We start from the raw sequence: 14,483 nt of genomic DNA, 5'->3' as shown, positions 1-14,483 counted from the left end.
CCTAGCCGAGGTTAATCAATTATTCTTCGGGCTGCAACAACATCGAAGGATACAACGTTTGAAAGAACTAGAACGTATGCGCGGAACTTGCTTCGGAGAAACCGAATGTTTTCAACCGGGCACACATTTCATAGAAAAGCTTCGTTGAAGACACAAAGCGTTATTCATCCACACAATAAAACAGTTCACCGGCACACCTCTACACTTTTCAGGATCCAGCGCAACAACATATGCGCGCCGCAGGCACGAACGATAGAGATCTCTTGTTGCGAAGGCTTTTCCTCGATGCATGACCCGGCACAGGACCGCGCATCACCTGACACCGGCTGACGTGCCGCCCACTCCTATCCGACAGTGAGTGATTTCCACTGCGTGGCACGTGCAACTAAGTGGCACTCATTTGGTTTTTCGTTGAATCTCGTAGCAACAGGCGAGCTGACCCTACGCGACACACGGAAACACAAGCAGGCCTTAGCGGTGGCTTTTCAATAGGCGCGGCATTGTCGTTCAGCACTCCGAACAGGGTTAATCACGCTCGAAACGATTTCGAAGTTCCCGCTCCAGTGGCGAACGCGATTGTCCGCATACGCGACGTTGGTGGCAGCTGGAGAAGGGTTTGAAGGCAAGACCGCGCGCGGAACTTGTCCGCGCTGTCGACACGAAGTAATGAGCTTCTGACAGCCCGTGGGGAAAGCAAAGCAAAGTAAAAAAACGAACGGTCGTTGCGTCGGCTAAACAAGTGCTGCAGGGTCTGCATCTTTGTTGGAGGGTGAACAGAAGAAAACGTGCGCGCATCTGAGTGAATGACGCAAGCGGCTCGTGGCACACATCATTCAAATATTGTACGAGAAAACGCGAAGCGTGGCAACCGTCTCAACACGCGGTTTACACTTTAGCATCTGATCCAGAAAATTAAAGTGTAAGCCGATGGCGTGCGCAAGTGACGGCCTGATAATTCGTTTGAGACGAAGGTGAATGCGTTGTGATACAGACCCCGAGGAATAAGCGAGGGACCCCGCAGCGGTCATGTCGGAAGCGTTCCTGTGTGACGACCTGCTTTTCGATTCTTACTCAGTGGAGTTGTGCGCCTGCTGTTCCGTTAACTGTTTCCTATGCGTATTACGTCAGCGATGCAAACGTAAGCACAGCGCCGAACGCGTCGCAGTAGCCGAGACAGTGCTGCGTAAAGAAGCAGGTGACGTCATGGCCACATCTACGAGCAGACGTGGCTGTAAATGTGCTCGCTTCGGGGTAGCCAGAGAGCATTGAGTTTGGAGTCACTGATGCAGATACTTCCAACGGATGTGCATCATTATGTAGCAGCTGCACCGTATGCATGCTTTACTAAACGAGAAAGCATGAACGGGGAGGGCTAAGGGCGGGGGATATTATAGACTGATCAGTGCACCGCAAGCAAAAAGAAAATTCTCAAAGAACTGCGTATGACTAGCCCTCCGATTTTTATTAGCTATCCGGCGCTTGTCGACCAAGAATTATGCTAAGCTTGCAGCCAAGTATCAATTTTTCAATAACAAAAAAATAATCATGCGAGTGCACTTTATCGTAATTGGGCTCTACATGTCCCTGAGCTCCTTCGCCGATGTCACGTAACGGAGGTCCTGCGTGTACGCCAAGACTTATAACGCCATCGCCACCGTCTATGCTACGCGTTATGCCACGTTTCGCAGCTTGTCGATACGGAGCAGTGCTTTGACGGCAAGAAACAAACAACAACAATGAAAAAGCATCCTTTTCTTGCAGATGTGCGGGAGACTAATCTGTGGAGCCCTCTTGGTGCTGTTCATCGCGCTCACGATATCCAGGGGTTGCCTGCAAAATAGGAGGTTTTACAACTTTTGCCACAAGAGAGAGATGAGGGTACAGTTTTGGTCAGCTGCTTCTTTCTTTATAATTTGCTGCGCCTTAAGGTTTCGAAAGTAAAACAAGATATGTCACACTGCCCAAGTGACATGGTAGCTGTAGCTGCATCCTGAGAAACAATTTATTGACGGCAATGTCATGAAAAACAACGTGGACGGGAATGTGAAGTTGCACGCTAGTAGTGTCAATTGACCACTTGTGCAGACAACGATGCGTAAACTTGGTTTCTTATTTCTCCTCGTTATTGAAGTTAACTTGGTGAACTGGAGAAAGGCGAGGCGTGAGTGCGATGTGTGGGGTGACACAAGAGGTTATTTATGTGTACTGTTTCCAAATTACTAGGTTCCCTTAAGTTCAAGCTTATCAGCTGTCGGTATAACTGCAACAATCTCTCTCGTCTATGTGTGTGCTGTCTATTTCTGTGCATGCAGTTTACTTACGCTGGTACTAAAATAGAACATTACTACAGGCTTCACGCGGCCGTTTGTGATGGCATAATTAAACCCAAGAAGGACAAAGAAAACAAAAAAAAAACTGTCGTACTATTAATTTTGAGCACTGAGGCGTGACACAGCAGAGAATTAAAATGCGTGATCTAGGTGGCTTTATAAGCTAAGGGATCGCGCGTTAGTATCCGCATCCTCGCAATTCTAAGAGCTTAGGCATCATAATATTATATAGCTTACATTTTCAGTTCCACATGTCTTTGTACTAGGCTTCGCGGATGCTGAACTCGTGTCCTCGTAGAATTAATCTGCCGTCTACCTATACGAGCTGTTTCCTTGGAAGTATTGACGCACGTTTCTGAATATTTCCTATTCAAGAGCTTACTGTGTGGTATGTTCGCTTTCAGTGCGTGAACCACACAGACTGCTGCGAAGGCCGGTGCAGACCTTCGCCCATTCCACCGTACAAGATGAAGTGTTTTTGATGCCAATCTGGCGCATGGCGCGGAACGACTTCGTCGATTGTCGTCACACGAAATAAAGATATCTGTAAGTGAAATGACGCCAGTATAGTTGTTATGAGGCGAGCTTATCGAATGTTGCACTATTCGCACCATAGGGTCTAAATATTCACCCTAATTAAGTTTTCCCAGATGACGCCCTCTATTTCGAGAACATCGGCGTACGCTCGGCATTAAATTTTTTAGCAAAAGCAACGACCATCGGTTGAATCCAAATAGCGTTTATCGAGAAAAGGCCGTTCCCCTGCGCATTTCACTGACGAAGCGTGCTTTGTTATGCTCCTCAGGTGCAATAGCGCGCTGACAAAAAAAGTGCGCATGATCACGAATAACGAGAATCTGAATGCTAGCGGCGCTACATGTATCAAGCAGCACTACACGAAAGACCATGAAATTCCTCAGCCCCTTATACGGCACGGTAAAGGGTCAGGAATAGACTTCGATTTCAATAAGGACATTACAATTCATTTTAAACGAGGCAAGCCGTCGTAGTAGGTGGTACATGGTGTAAGTTCTCGTCAGCACATTATACGTCGCTCGCGGTTAGAGTGGGACCTGAGTGACGTATACGTCCCTGTTGATAAAAGTATTGAGCCATCATGCCGGGAAAAAAGAAAATAACATCATGGCTACTACACCATGAATACAGAGGGACAAAACATCACGGAGAAGCAACGGTAGCAATGAAATTGACGGTGGCTTCAGAGAGGCATTACTGATTGCTTTTTTTGTTTTTGACGAGCGCGTTGAAGAATACATTAAATCCGAATGGTGAAATAAAATATATCAAAGAGAATGAAAAGTTCGAATAGCGAGAAAGAAAACTATCAAGGAAATCACACCTTGTCAAGTGCAAATGGAGTTGTTATAGCCCCACGCCCTATTGACGCGCGCGATGCGCTATAGCCGAGCGTGGCTTGTCACTAGCGCATGGTTTTATAATACTCTCTCACTAATATTTACTAACTAATATTAAAAAGCAGTTACCCCAGAGGCTCCGAGACTATGGCTTGCAGAAAATTTACTATACACTGTGCTGGCTATACTAAACAACTTCGGCTTCACCGAAAAAGAGCTGCAAACGTTGTCTAAAAGAACTGTGCATAATGCGACACGAAATAATGCGATGACTTTTCTTTCGCTATACGTTTCAGCACAGTTTGCTTCGATATTTCTAGATCTCATTTGTGGGTGTTCATTTATGTAAGTTATTGATGTATTTTTCAATCGTGTTGTTGACGCACTTTTTTTCTACTAAGTTGACACTGATGGGACTCCTTTCTGCAAAAAAAAAAAAAAAAAAAATCTTTAGATTCAAGTTGGACGCCCGTCTGCTTTGCCAAGTTTGTCAGGAAGGCGGGGCCGGTTAAGTTACATCTCAAAGCTGCTCCCCTCTTCATATTGAGCACATAGGTGTACTGGTTCGAGAGAAATAAAGAAAAATGAAATAAACTCAACATGTAGCCAGACACATGTAAGCTACTCCATTCTCTTCCGCCTTTCTATATATAACAACGACTACAGAAAGGGCCAAAAATCATCGAGTGAGAGAGTACAGAATAACTTCGGCGAGCTATTCGGATGAGACACGTTCATCACCAAGCCTCGCAAGACCTTGCTGCCGACCTGCTGGCCGTCAGTGTCTCTTACAAGAGGATGGACCATGTAAAATGCCCAGATAGATCGAGCGTGGCATTGTGGAGGCGGCTGGAGCTGGTGATAACAACTTCCTTGATGAAGCTGCGGGACCTTGGCAGCGCATAGGTTTCCAGTCTCTAAGATGGCACTCGGATGCCCATTCTCGTGCCCTCACAAAGACAGTTCCCCTTGCAGGAATGATATAAAAAAAAAAGAAAAAAAAAAGAAGGGATCGTTGAGTGAATAAACGAAAACCAATAATGCAGCAGACAGTAGAGAGGTTCGGCATTGGGCTCCAGTGACGTTCATCGAATACCGAACGCGGGGAAGACAGGAAACGGACCCGTAGAAGCATTTCCTTGTGCGGAGACATCGCCACTTATAAATATTACGCGTATTACAAATACACATATAAATTTCATTAATTTATGGTGTTCTACGTGCCAAAACCACTTTCTGGTTATGAGGCACGCCGTAGTGGAGGACTCCGGAAATTTGGAACACGTGGGGTTCTTTAACGTGTACCTAAATATAAGTACACGGGTGTTTGCGCATTTCGCCCCCATCAAAATGCGGCCACCGTGGCCGGGATTCTATCCCGCGACCTCGTGCTTAGCAGCCCAACACCATAGCCACTAAGCAATTCCACGGCGGGTACACATATAAACGCACAATATTTACATACAGGATGAGAAATTTTGCATTATTATTGTAGAGAGTGAATTTGAATATAACAGATGCCAGCTCGTTTATTCCGTGTGTCCTAGATAACGTTAGCCAAGCTGTTCAAATAAATAGAAATATTTAAAGAACACGGTCAAAGATACAGTTATAAATCCTAGTACTCGGTCGTCAGAGGTCTGGCAACCAAACACCGTAAGTCTTACGATCGTATCTCGCCCCTTATTTTTAAAATCTTCTTATCTTTTTCGTTGAAAAGCTTGGCTCACGTTAGCTCGAACACCCCTATATAAAGTTGTGCACTGCTATCATAGTGTTAATGACAGGTTTCACTGCAGAGTATCTCCGCGCGTAATATTGCGGTAGTTCTTGTGTTGATTTGAATATTTACCGTTTTTTAAGGGATAAAATTCTGCTTTTTCACATATCATTTACAAGCATGATTTCTTTATGGGCACTGATACTTAAATTAAGGCATGTTTCGAATGGTTGTGAGTTCCTCTAACCGCGTCCGGGTTTCTCTGGATGTTATGCAGCTTTCTCTGGATGCTATGGTAGACAAACAAAATTAAGCCATGTGTTGAGGAGGAAGAAGAGGAGGGGGAGGCTGGTGCTGCTGTTGCTGCTGCTAACACTACTACTACTACTACTACTACTACTACTACTACTACTACTACTACTACTACTACTACTACTACTACTACTACTACTACTACTTTGCTGACCATGGCTGCTGCTGCTGTCTCGCCAAATCGTTAACAAAACCGCAATCATAACAAATCTCCTATACAGTGTTTCTCTTTCTTTTTTTTATTTCGAAAACTTCGAAAAAGTCTATAAGATTTACTCAAATTAGGTCATTACAGATGAATCATCCACTCAAGCGGACATTACTTGCGACAAAAACGGAAGCAATTCAATCGCTAATTAAACTTATTACAAACATGAACTTCCTAAATTTCAAATTTTAAGGCTGATGTTTATGTCGGCAAGTTCGAGGGAATCGTCATTAATTTACGGTTCCGTGTCTCCAGTCTGCATTTCAAACTGACTGAGTAGACCAAAATAACGGACGTCAAATTATTCGTACACTTTGCCTGATCACGCATGCACGAAACCGCGAAGCGAAAGCTCGCTGTGCGACACGTCCCTTGTGACGTGTTTCAGTCCGTTATGACGAAGAATAGCGACGTGAAGGAGAGCTTCGCCATACCACGGTAAGGAGCGTCTGTCTCGCTTGTTGCTGCCCATCTGAATACGCGGCTAATCGGGAGCCTGGGCCAAGCGTCAATCGAAATCGGCTCGAGGGAAGAGCGAAATGCGACGGCAGTTTCATTGTGCGCCGTACTTTTACGTCACAGAGGAGTTTGACTAAGAGTAGCGTATCACGGTGCCGCGTGTCTAATTGGGTATGTTGAACGGATAACTTGACGTTGAATTTCAGCCTACATGGACATTCTCGAATGTAGAAACACGGAGCTAGACTGTAGTGTCAATCCCTTTCAATTTTCTCATATAAAGATGGGCCGTAAATTCTTTAAGAAGTTGAATTATGTAATTAGTAAGTGAATGGATTAGATTCTTTTCCTTCCGGATTTCTTTTTTCTTTTTTGCGAATGATGTTCGTCTGGACAAAGAGAATTAAGCTGCAGAGACGTGATTCACTGCAACAAACGCCCACCTTCAAGCGCATAGTTCCTCTAATAAAACGCAACTTTCTGCGTCTTGTTTGCATGTGTCCAGTGCGTCTGCTGGTTCTATTTCTCGCTGAGTGAGCGAAGTGAGCCGATCCTGGACAGCGTAATCCGCGGTCGCATGGGTCGCGTGGCGCGGGTCTCGGCGTCTTGCCATCTTCCCGGCAGACACGTGGTCTCTATGCTGCCAGACGCATAGCAGAAGACAAACAGAGACCGAATTCGCAAATCTTTTCGTTCGTAAGTAACCATTGCCAATGGTTGCACGCCGTTGCTAATAACATGTCCAGCGTCAGGATTGGCGGTAATTTACTTACGAACAAATCTAGAGCAAGAGCTTTTTTGCAGCTGTATACCATTTAATTAACCGCGTCTCTCTCTCTCTCTCACACACACACACACACACGCACACACACCCACACACACCCACACACACGCACCCACACCCACACACACGCACCCACACCCACACACAGGCACCCACACGCACCCACACCCACCCACACCCACCCACACCCACCCACACCCACCCACACGCACCCACACGCACACGCACACGCACCCACACCCACACACACACACACACACACACACACACACACACACACACACAGTGATTCGCGCCTTCTAAGGCGAAGTATTCAAGAATATTAGGCTATCGTACCCCGTAGCTCGACATACCATAGCATCCCTCCGCGTTTCCACGGGGTCTCGTTCCCAAGTTCTATTTTTTTATTCAGTTTTGGTGGTTGGACCTGGACCCGCACATTTCATCAAGAGAAACATGCTTACAGGTAAACACAGCCTCAATGGTGGGAATAAGAAAATCGCAAAAATAAACCTAGTACAGTGTGAAGATACAAGTCGACAGATTACGCAAAGCAGCTACGCAGAATATTGCTTGGAAACTTCCAGATTTAATTGGTAGAGCCAAAATTTTCCCCTGCCAATTTGCTGATTTTATTCGGCCGAACTATGTCCGTTGATAACAGCTGGTAATTTCACGCCAAGAGCTCAGTTTATCAGTTGGTCCCGTTTAAACACGTTCACATTTCAGATCGTCATGGAGTCGCACCGAAAGATTGATTATCTCCATAAGGCGCAGTTATATTTACTTCCACACTGGCTGCAGACACGTACATACCCCAAGCAGGCGCTCTTTAGGTCAGGCACTAATCCCATCCGCACTAGGGGAGCACTATCACAACTTCAAGCAGCAATGGTCCTCAAGCCCAGAAGGCTTACAGGGCATCGTAACCATTGACTGCCTGTCGCTTCCACTGCTTTTTTTTCTTAGCGGTCGCGTACAGTTCCGGAGGAACTTCTCTCTTTTCTTGTCGTAGAATCCCAATCATCTCCTGGGCGCAGCGACTGTCGTTCGGCTCAAGAAACGTGTACGCGCTACCGGGCTCCCCCTTGGAGTGCGACATGTGGCCGATCCGTCGTGCGTACCCTTCGGCGTCACTTGGGTAATCGTAATTGACCACGTAGCGCACGCGGTCCGAGCGCAGTTCCCGCGCGGCCACGTCGGTCGCCACCAGGATGGGAGTCTTGCCTTGGCGGAATGCGGCAAGCGCCCAATCCCGCGCGCGCTCCGTAGTGCCGCCGTGGACGCCGACGACGGGCCAGTCTCGGAGTCGCAGCTTGGACACCAGGTCGTCGACACGCTTCTTTGTTTCTACAAACACGATGAGCTTTCTGGCTCCAACTTCTTGCTCGCTCAGGATATCCTCTAAGAGTGCCGAGAGCCTCGCGTATTTCTCAGATTCGGCACAAATGCAGACCACGTGCTCGACGCTCTCATAGGGCGAGGCACGACGCTCACCGATGTTAACCTCTATGTAGTCTTTCAGCAGTGCGTCGACGAGCCGGTACAGTTCCTTGGGTCTCCTCGACATCCACATCAGGGTCTGCCGATCGGGCCTTACGTGCTTCGCGATGCCGAGGATCTGTTGTTCGAAACCCATGTCGACCATGCGGTCCACTTCGTCCAGCACAAGGTAGGTGCAGCGGCCGATGTCCAACTTACCCTCCTTGAGGAAAGTGTAGAGACGACCAGGCGTCGCGACGCATATTTCGTAGCCGCGACAAAGATCCCTCAGCTGTCGGTCTTTCGGACAGCCGGTGAAGACGCACGTGGCGCGGACGTTGGCGCATCTTTCGAGTTCGCCCAACACCCGCTGAATCTTGCGGGCTGCCTCGGTAGTTGGAGCCAATACCAGAGCCAGAAAACCCTGGTGGAGTTGTAGAGGCTACTGGTTGAGAACGTGAACGATGGCCGGGAGGATGTAAGCCAGGGTCTTGCCCTCAACTCCGGAGCCGAGGATGGCGAGCAGGTCTCTACCCTTGAGCGCTACGGCCCAACACTGTGCCTGCACGGGAGTCGGGGAGATGTAGTTGTTCGCCTCGAGGGCCTCGATCAGGCATGCTGGGAACTTGGCCTCATGAAGACGCAGCAGTGGCTTCTGAACGCCGCGCCCATTTACTGTAATTCGGTTTTTCTGGCGATAATCTTCCACTTCCTCTGGCGAACGCCAGGCCGTTCTAAAGTTCTCGCGGTAGAAGTTCTTCGCGAAAGGCTGCAGAATTATTTCGCGCCACTTTGGAGGTCTAGGTTGATGCATGTTGCCGGCGCTGTCGGTAACCGTTTGATTGCTGATGAACAAAGTTGTCATGTAGTTGTCGCCCTTGGCCATGTACCTGTCTTTAGAGTTTAGGGGCAAATCGATGACGAGATCGTCGTAAAATGACGTTCAAGGCTGGATTTGGAGGCAGCGGCTCGTTGGGGCCGTTGGGGGGACCGAGCAGCTGGCCTCCATTCAGGCCGTTGAGGCCGAAGAGCAGGTCCCCCATCTTCGGAGTCTCCTGATCTTGGTACCAGGTTCTTGATCCAAAAAATTCACGCTCGCCCGATGTAGATATAGATGCTTGTGATATACTGGCTCGGCCCCAAGCCCCAATATTGCGCCCGCCTCAGTCGACCTCCGATCCTCCTCTTCTTCGCCCGATCAGGATGACGATCATCATGCTGATCCCAGACAATGACACATATTCACAACGGAGGATTGGCCATGAAGCGGGTGGTGAGCAATAAGCAGATAGACGGAGAAGGGGGTAAACAGCCGTAATTGTAATAACGAGGGTATTAAAGGTAAACATTTTTTATAATAATATTATTTTACATGAATATTCATTTAATAATAGAGGAAAATGAAGAATGCCTTGTCTAACGTTCCGTTTAATCAGACATAATTGATCTGACCCCCTCTTGTTCCTCTTCTCTTGGTCTCTCCTGTGCGCTTCTTCCTTCTCTTTCACGAGCGTTACACGGGACTCTCCTCTGTCGTCAACCCTCATGGGTTGATATGGTACCGCATTATCCACAGATGTCTCAGTAACATCTTGCGGTCCACCGTAGCAGAGAGTCTTTGAAATGCCATGCTGGTGGGCCGTCTTCATAACTTTGTAGGGTCCTGTAAAAGGGGCCTTTCATACTTGCAGACCTCTCCGAACAAGCACGTAATCGCCCACGTATGTCCGATGATCTCATTCAATGTCGGCGGTCGTAATTTCTTTTCATGGCGGTCTCACATTTCTTTCGTTCTTGCAGCACCAAGAGATTCGCGATTCCCAACAGGCGGTCTGCGGGAAGCCATTTCGATTTGCCATGATACGCGATGTACAGTGTTCATTCTAAGCCAGCCGTATGTGAGTGATTGTGGTGGTTCACAGCCGCTTCAAGGGCATATTTTCAACCACCTAGAAATCCCGGGTAAAGCGCGATGAACTGTTTGACATCTCGTATCGCACTCTCGGTGAGTCCATTTGTTTCTGTATGGTACGATGCAGCAAAACGAATCTCTATATTCCTCTCGTCAGTCCATCGTTTCAAGCGATCACTTGAGGCTGTGTGTGTTTGAACACACAAACCCATATGTTCACGTGTGTTTGGACATATCTCGGTTAAGCAGTGATATAATGCAGTTGGAATCTTCTTTTCTGGGCTTGCATGCCACCATGCTTGTACACTCATTAATAGCCAGTAGAAAAGCTTGCGTAGTTCGTACTCTCTCCCTTTTTTTTCTGAGCTCAGCGAAGGTGCATAGTCCCAAATGACTTTTCTGAGTGTTTTGGTATAACCGTGGCGCTTTCACGGGGTTTGAACTTCGCTTTGCAGAGCTGGCATTGATGGTACGTCTTCACATATTCTGAAACATCCTGTTTCATCGTAATGCAGTGAAACATCTGTTTAACCTTCCAAAAACCGTCATGACCACCGGATTCCGGAGAATCATAATACAGTCTTAAATTTCTTTCTACGTTTGTTGTAGGCAAGTGCAGCCTACCATGTTTGAAAATCATCTCTTCCTTGCCGTCCCACAACATATGGGTGACATACTTGTCATCCTGGTTCCTAATTATCAGTCTTGACAAGGCGTCTGCATCTGGCGATATTACAGCGAAGCTGTATGCGGCTAGTGTTCCGTGCATTATTGCTCTCCGGGAACAAAAACTATCATCATCAATGGTTCATACCCCCGTAAGCATCCATGCTCCCGTAAGCAAGCAATAAATGCAATGGCTCATAGCCCCGTAAGGCAGAGGCGACAAGCACTCAGCAAAGTGAAGTGAACAGTGCTTAAATTTTTTCTAATCACGCATACAACACACAGAGCAGCATGTCATCATCAATGGCTCATACCCCGGTTAGCAATGGCTCATACCCACGTAAGCAAGCAAAAAATGCAACGGCTCATAGTCCATTAAGGTTCATGCCTACTCACTTTACGACAATTGGCTGCAATGAGACTACCCCTGTTGTCGTTGCCGGTGATTTCAATGTGGATGTATCGGTACCGAAAAGGGAGCGGTTTATGCGTTCCGTGTTGCAGACATATCCCTTTCGATGACACACCGATCCGGCCCAAACGACCAGCCAACGCGTACGTGAATCGATTTGACCTTATCAAAGAATGTAATTGGAGTTGCGAGTGAAATAATGACCACCAATCAAGGCAATAAATAAGTGTGCGCACCTTTAGTCACAATGACCACTCATCAAGACAATAAACGAGTTTGCACCTTTGTTCAAAATTATGTTTCACATCCGTGTCCTGTGCTAAACAGCTTCGCTCGTCAACCACCTTCACAGAAAGGAACAGCTGATTTTTCATGTCATAAGAAGCCAACAAACAATGACACGAAGGAAAACGTAGGGGAAATTATTTGTACTTAGTAAATGAATTAAACAAATTATAAATTAATGGAAATGAAAATAGATGAAAAATCAACTTGCGGCAGGTGGGGAACGATCCCACGTGTTCGCACTGCGCATGCGTTGCTCTACCAGTTGAACTATCACGGTGCCGTTTTCCCATCCACTTTGAGTATTTATGTTTTACTGCTAGAACTAATCCTGGGAGTGTTAGCCAGCGCCACCATACACAAACCTTGGCGACGGATGGGGAACATCTTTTATGCCGCAGGCGTCACGAGTACGTGATGTTTATTTCTCCTGGCCTGTGAGCGACATCGAAGGCAAACTGCCGTGTTTCGCTCACCGACCTGGCCAGTCTTCCTATAGGTTGCGAGAGATTAAGAATGTATGTCAGTGCTTGGCTATTGGTGAATAGGTTGAAGCACTTGCCTTTCAGGTACGTCCTGAAATAACGAAAGGCCATTACGACTGCCAATGCTTCTTTTTCCGTCGTTGTGCAGTTAACTTCTGCCTTGGTGAATGTGTATGAGTAATAGCCAATCACTTTCAGCTGTCTCTTCGGATGCTCACTCTCGTCCCGCTGGTATGGTATAGCGCCAGTATCATCATGGGAAGCGTTGGTGTTTAACTCGAAGGTCTTCGAAAAATCCCGTATTGTCAGCACCGGGTCAAACGATATAATTTTTATGAGCTGGTGATAGGTCTCTTCGCATTCATTAGACCATAGAAATGGAGTCTCTTTTTGTGCCAACAATGTTCGGCATTTGGTTTTCAGGTCGTAGTCTGTTATAAAAGCCCTAAGATGTCCAGCGAGACTCAGGAACGCTCGAAGAGAATGCACATCATACGGTTTGGTCAGCTGGGAGATGTGCTTGACGGACCTTTCTTTTGTGCTTTTTGTTTGTCCGTCAAATACTCTCCCTAGGAAGACAACGGTGTTCTTAAAGAATTCACTCTTCTTTAAGTTAATCTTTAGCCCAGCTTTGCTAACTGCCTCTAGTACCCGGGATAGATACGAGCAGCGGTCATCACGAGTCTCCGAATAAATGATTATGTCATCCACATACACGTTGCAGAAAATCCCGGTAAATTCACTAAGCACGCTGTTCATGATCTTCTGAAACGATGCACCGAAATTTTCCCAACCGAAAGGGAGTCGTTTGTATTCCAAAGTACTGAAAGGAGTAACAAACGCCGTGAATTGCTTGTAGTCTTCTTGAAACGGAATCTGCCAATACCCTTTGCAAAGGTCGATGCGGGAAAACAATGTACATCCGCCTGTCTCGTCAATGATATCGTCGATTCTTGGCATCGGGTACGGGCATACATCAGTCTGACGGTTTACAAGTCTATAATCAGTGCATATATTTAAAGTTCTATCACATTAGGGCACAATTGTAATCGGAGTTGCAAAGGTAGACATTCATGGTCGAATAACTTCAGCCCATAGCAAGCCTTGCAACTCTTCTTATAGCCATTTTTTTTTTCATAGGACATCCCATAGGGCTTTCTTTAACAGGTGACGTGTCGTTGAGTACGAATGGAACTTCTTACTTTCGCTGCAATAGGGTAAACTCCGATACATATCAGCTCCGGGAATTGTGTTGGTACATGTGAACTCTCTCTGACCAACTTCACACGTGTTTGAAAGTCTGCACACCCAGTCAACTGGGACGTCTCGAATGGGGTGTCTACAACGACTCCATCGCGCCGTGAGATATTTATCTTTAATTTCTTCACGTCAGGGCGTGCCAGTATAAAATTAAACGCGGCGTCACGAACGAGTAGTGCTTCTACAGTTGCTTTCTTTGTTTGAAATTGCACGGACACGCGTGCCCACTTGTCTATTGCTCGAGAAGTTCCATCGTAACTGGGTACTTTGACAACTTTGCCACTAAATATTTGGTCTTGAGGAATCACTAGAGAGTAAGCTATGCCAACTGATGCTCCAGTGTCAATTAATACTTCAATGACGCTTCCATTGACGTTCATTTGTGCGTATAGTAGGCCTGCCGCAGTCTTCGCCATGTAAACGCTTTCTTTTGGTGTTTCCGAACAAAATTAAAAGCCCGGGCTTACCAGCTCGTTTGCGTGCCCCGGTAGTCGAGTCGTCTGTTTGGTTGAGTGAATTTCAACATAATTCGCTGTAGTACTGCGGTCATAGGATCCCTGGTCTTCCGGGGATCCAATGGTACTACTACTGTTGTTTCTCTCTTGGTCATTGTCTAGTAAAAAGTCGCCAGGAACGTCTTGCAGGGACTTCAGGCGCTCATCCAATGCCGCAGACCTTTTCAGGTAATTCGACGGCATAACCTCCATCTTCCTGGTAGTTCTTCACCAGTTGACGATCATCTTGATGTCGGGCGATGGCGAATGACACCCACATGGTTCAAAACTATGACTG

General features: G+C 46.8%; 1 long non-coding RNA gene and 1 pseudogene across 2 annotated transcripts; one reads left to right on the top strand and one right to left on the bottom strand.

Annotated features, from left to right (window-relative positions):
- The first annotated feature begins 222 nt into the window (after nt 1-222).
- LOC129384787 (uncharacterized) lies at nt 223-5,788 on the top strand. 2 transcript variants are annotated; one of them, XR_008612429.2, is made up of 4 exons: nt 223-354; nt 1,762-1,878; nt 2,735-2,876; nt 5,704-5,788. It is a non-coding gene; the product is annotated as an uncharacterized lncRNA (long non-coding RNA). The 2 variants fall into 2 exon arrangements; XR_008612428.2 differs by lacking the exon at nt 5,704-5,788 and adding an exon at nt 4,161-4,375.
- Nucleotides 5,789-7,837: 2,049 nt separating this feature from the next.
- On the bottom strand, nt 7,838-9,537 carry LOC126531149 (probable ATP-dependent RNA helicase DDX5 pseudogene; annotated as a pseudogene).
- Between the last annotated feature and the right edge of the window lie 4,946 nt (nt 9,538-14,483).

This window comes from Dermacentor andersoni, chromosome 5, assembly GCF_023375885.2.
Source record: "Dermacentor andersoni chromosome 5, qqDerAnde1_hic_scaffold, whole genome shotgun sequence".
NCBI classification, from domain to species: domain Eukaryota; kingdom Metazoa; phylum Arthropoda; class Arachnida; order Ixodida; family Ixodidae; genus Dermacentor; species Dermacentor andersoni.
Note: the sequence above shows the minus strand (reverse complement) of the source record. Positions and strands in the feature narration are given on the sequence as shown.